This window comes from Schistocerca gregaria, unplaced genomic scaffold, assembly GCF_023897955.1.
Source record: "Schistocerca gregaria isolate iqSchGreg1 unplaced genomic scaffold, iqSchGreg1.2 ptg000667l, whole genome shotgun sequence".
Classification (NCBI taxonomy): Eukaryota; Metazoa; Arthropoda; class Insecta; order Orthoptera; family Acrididae; genus Schistocerca; species Schistocerca gregaria.
Window position 1 is genome coordinate 67,501 of NW_026062050.1, and position 5,000 is coordinate 72,500.

At 54.2% G+C, this 5,000-nt stretch overlaps 1 pseudogene; it reads right to left on the bottom strand.

Moving 5' to 3' along the window:
• Window positions 1-2,312, bottom strand: part of LOC126318405 (small subunit ribosomal RNA) — a 3,317-nt pseudogene extending 1,005 nt beyond the window's left edge.
• Between the last annotated feature and the right edge of the window lie 2,688 nt (window positions 2,313-5,000).

Sequence of the window (5,000 nt, forward strand, 5' to 3'; positions counted from 1 at the left end):
TACGCAGTGCCGTAGGGGACCGCACCGCCACTTCCCAGCAAATTAGGGACACTGTTGCTCGTGGGGTATCGGCGAGGACCATTCGCAACCGTCTCCATGAAGCTGGGCTACGGTCCAGCACACCGTTAGGCCGTCTTCCGCTCACGCCCCAACATCGTGCAGCCCGCCTCCAGTGGTGTCGCGACAGGCGTGAATGGAGGGACGAATGGAGACGTGTCGTCTTCAGCGATAAGAGTCGCTTCTGCCTTGGTGCCAATGATGGTCGTATGCGTGTTTGGCGCCGTGCAGGTGAGCACCACAATCAGGACTGCATACGACCGAGGCACACAGGGCCAACACCCGGCATCATGGTGTGGAGAGCGATCTCCTACACTGGCCGTACACCTCTGGTGATCGTCGAGGGGACACTGAATAGTGCACGGTACATCCAAACCGTCATCGAACCCATCGTTCTACCATTCCTAGACCGGCAAGGGAACTTGCTGTTCCAACAGGACAATGCATGTCCGCATGTATCCCGTGCCACACAACGTGCTCTAGAAGGTGTAAGTCAACTACCCTGGCCAGCAAGATCTCCGGATCTGTCCACCATTGAGCATGTTTGGGACTGGATGAAGCGTTGTCTCACGCGGTCTGCACGTCCAGCACGAACGCTGGTCCAACTGAGGCGCCAGGTGGAAATGGAATGGCAAGCCGTTCCACAGGACTACATCCAGCATCTCTACGATCGTCTCCATGGGAGAATAGCAGCCTGCATTGCTGCGAAAGGTGGATATACACTGTACTAGTGCCGACATTGTGCATGCTCTGTTGCCTGTGTCTATGTGCCTGTGGTTCTGTCAGTGTGATCATGTGATGTATCTGACCCCAGGAATGTGTCAATAAAGTTTCCCCTTCCTGGGACAATGAATTCACGGTGTTCTTATTTCAATTTCCAGGAGTGTAAGAACGGCCATGCACCACCACCCACCGAATCAAGAAAGAGCTATCAATCTGTCAATCCTTCCGGTGTCCGGGCCTGGTGAGGTTTCCCGTGTTGAGTCAAATTAAGCCGCAGGCTCCACTCCTGGTGGTGCCCTTCCGTCAATTCCTTTAAGTTTCAGCTTTGCAACCATACTTCCCCCGGAACCCAAAAGCTTTGGTTTCCCGGAGGCTGCCCGCCGAGTCATCGGAGGAACTGCGGCGGATCGCTGGCTGGCATCGTTTATGGTTAGAACTAGGGCGGTATCTGATCGCCTTCGAACCTCTAACTTTCGTTCTTGATTAATGAAAACATACTTGGCAAATGCTTTCGCTTCTGTTCGTCTTGCGACGATCCAAGAATTTCACCTCTAACGTCGCAATACGAATGCCCCCGCCTGTCCCTATTAATCATTACCTCGGGTTCCGAAAACCAACAAAATAGAACCGAGGTCCTATTCCATTATTCCATGCACACAGTATTCAGGCGGGCTTGCCTGCTTTAAGCACTCTAATTTGTTCAAAGTAAACGTGCCGGCCCACCGAGACACTCAACTAAGAGCACCCTGGTAGGATTTCAACGGGGTCCGCCTCGGGACGCGCAAGCACGCCTTCGGCTCGCCCCACCGGCAGGACGTCCCACGATACATGCCAGTTAAACACCGACGGGCGGTGAACCAACAGCGTGGGACACAAATCCAACTACGAGCTTTTTAACCGCAACAACTTTAATATACGCTATTGGAGCTGGAATTACCGCGGCTGCTGGCACCAGACTTGCCCTCCAATAGATACTCGTTAAAGGATTTAAAGTGTACTCATTCCGATTACGGGGCCTCGGATGAGTCCCGTATCGTTATTTTTCGTCACTACCTCCCCGTGCCGGGAGTGGGTAATTTGCGCGCCTGCTGCCTTCCTTGGATGTGGTAGCCGTTTCTCAGGCTCCCTCTCCGGAATCGAACCCTGATTCCCCGTTACCCGTTACAACCATGGTAGGCGCAGAACCTACCATCGACAGTTGATAAGGCAGACATTTGAAAGATGCGTCGCCGGTACGAGGACCGTGCGATCAGCCCAAAGTTATTCAGAGTCACCAAGGCAAACGGACCAGACGAGCCAATCCGATTGGTTTTGATCTAATAAAAGCGTCCCTTCCATCTCTGGTCGGGACTCTGTTTGCATGTATTAGCTCTAGAATTACCACAGTTATCCAAGTAACGTGGGTACGATCTAAGGAACCATAACTGATTTAATGAGCCATTCGCGGTTTCACCTTAATGCGGCTTGTACTGAGACATGCATGGCTTAATCTTTGAGACAAGCATATGACTACTGGCAGGATCAACCAGGGAGCTGCGTCAACGAGAGCTGAGCAGCCGGCCGCCCGGGAGTGTGTCCCGAGGGCCCGCGCGAACACGCAAGCGTCCGCTCAATTATTCTGCAAACAGGAGGAGGCTGAGCTCCCCTGCACGATACACCTCGAAACCCTCTCAGGTCCCGGCGGCGCGCAGCGCCGTCCTAAGTACTTGGTCGGGTTCGAGAGAGGCGCAATCGCCCGGAGATAGGCGAGTAGACGCTTTCAGTGCGAACACCCGTGCTCCCAACTGAGCTTGCCGCTGCCGACAGAGGCCCGGGAGCGTGCTGTCGTGGCATTGCCGGCGGGAAACAACACGCGCCACCTACGGTGACCGGCAGCTCCAACGCCAGCGCCACAGAAGGGCAAAGCCGCACTTGGGTGCAGAAGCGAACTCTCCCAGCACAGCGCACTCGCCAACACGTCCGCAGAGCTGCGATACAAACCACCTGCGAGAACCGCTGGGGGCGACCGAGCAGCAGACGGCGTCGCGACGCCGAGTGCCGGGCGGCGGCGCATCCTCAACGCACACAGTCCGCAATCGGACCAGCACACTGCAGATGTCCACCGCGCTTCGCACCGGGCTCGGCAGAACCCACTTTGGCCGCCTGGCGCCGCGCGCAGGGTGCGCCGGCGCATAGCTGGGACGCCAGCCGGGCCCGTCGGCCGGCGCTCCTGCCACTGGGCGCCCCCCACCAGCCGGCTGTAGTGCGTGCGCTCACGCAGCGCGCGGCCAGCACGCCGGGCGGCCCCCCCTCACCGGCCGGGGACTGTCCCGCCAAGCCACAGCCTCGTATCGCTTCATACCCACATGGCCAACTCAGGTTCGGGGGCATGGCGGGTACCGCCGAAACAACCGGTTCACAGATGTACCGATCGTCGCTATCACCGATGCACCTGCAGCGCGAACAACCGCTCAACAACTGATTTCCAGTTCATTTGCGGATCTTTGGCAGCAAACGTATACGTCAATCTACATTTGCGAAATCTACGATTCTGGCATGCCTGCATGTTATGTGTCACGACACGCTACATCAGCCCACATACACACTGCGGCATGTACACGAGAGAACACGTGGAAGATGGTCCGCGCACGTGTGCAATGTCCCTTGCGCGGTCGACTGTCAACCGGCCTCTGTAGCATGTCGCAGATGTGGAACGCGGTCCACCGTGCTATCATGTTGTGTGGGGCAATACGATTAAATAGGAAAACCCTCGTCGCTACATCAACAGACGGCTCACGCTGATTCCCGGCAGAGGGAGGAGGGGGGGGGGGGGGGGGCCAACATGCAATACTTTCGTCCGTACCTACTTACCACATGTCTGTACGGCGTACAACAGTGCAATCTCGCTGTAATGGGGAGACGAGACAAGTAGCATCGTGCACAACATATGGCCCTTATGATTCGCCATTGTAGGGCGCAGCCGGTGTACGGTCAAGCATGTGCCACATTATGTCACTCAGTACGTAACGACGGATGATCAGTGTGGGTTACGCGTACATCAGCGGACAGTCCACACAGGCCGTACCACAACGTACACTGACTGCATCGACAACCGAATGCAACTGAACAGCTGCAAGGCTCATTTCACAAACAAACGCCTGACCGACCAGCTTGGAAGGGCAGGAGGGGAGGGCGATATTCGTTCTGTAGCGGTACACCCTTCCAGTGGTTAGCGGGACTGTGTAGAAAGTACGCAACACTCGAAAGACCTTTATGTGAGGGTACGCACCATGGCATCAAGAAATACACATGACACCAGAGGATCCAAGCAGTGAACTATGTTCAGAGGGTTGCTGTTAGGCAAAGCTACATTCCTGTGACGTTACATGTGACAGTTAAGGTGCAGTGTAAGTTAGGTTAAGGTGCAGTGTAAGTTAGGTTAAGGTGCAGTGTAAGTTAGGTTAAGGTGCAGTGTAAGTTAGGTTAAGGTGCAGTGTAACTTAGGTTAAGGTGCAGTGTAACTTAGGTTAAGGTGCAGTGTAAGTTAGGTTAAGGTGCAGTGTAAGTTAGGTTAAGGTGCAGTGTAACTTAGGTTAAGGTGCAGTGTAACTTAGGTTAAGGTGCAGTGTAAGTTAGGTTAAGGTGCAGTGTAACTTAGGTTAAGGTGCAGTGTAACTTAGGTTAAGGTGCAGTGTAACTTAGGTTAAGGTGCAGTGTAACTTAGGTTAAGGTGCAGTGTAACTTAGGTTAAGGTGCAGTGTAACTTAGGTTAAGGTGCAGTGTAACTTAGGTTAAGGTGCAGTGTAAGTTAGGTTAAGGTGCAGTGTAACTTAGGTTAAGGTGCAGTGTAACTTAGGTTAAGGTGCAGTGTAAGTTAGGTTAAGGTGCAGTGTAACTTAGGTTAAGGTGCAGTGTAAGTTAGGTTAAGGTGCAGCGTAACTTAGGTTAAGGTGCAGCGTAACTTAGGTTAAGGTGCAGCGTGGGTTAGGTTAGGGGCCAACGTGGGTTAGGTTAGGGGCCAACGTGGGTTAGGTTAGGGGCCAACGTGGGTTAGGTTAGGGGCCAACGTGGGTTAGGTTAAGGGCCAACGTGGGTTAGGTTAAGGGCCAACGTGGGTTAGGTTAAGGGCCAACGTGGGTTAGGTTAAGGGCCAACGTGGGTTAGGTTAAGGGCCAACGTGGGTTAGGTTAAGGGCCAACGTGGGTTAGGTTAAGGGCCAACGTGGGTTAGGTTAAGGGCCA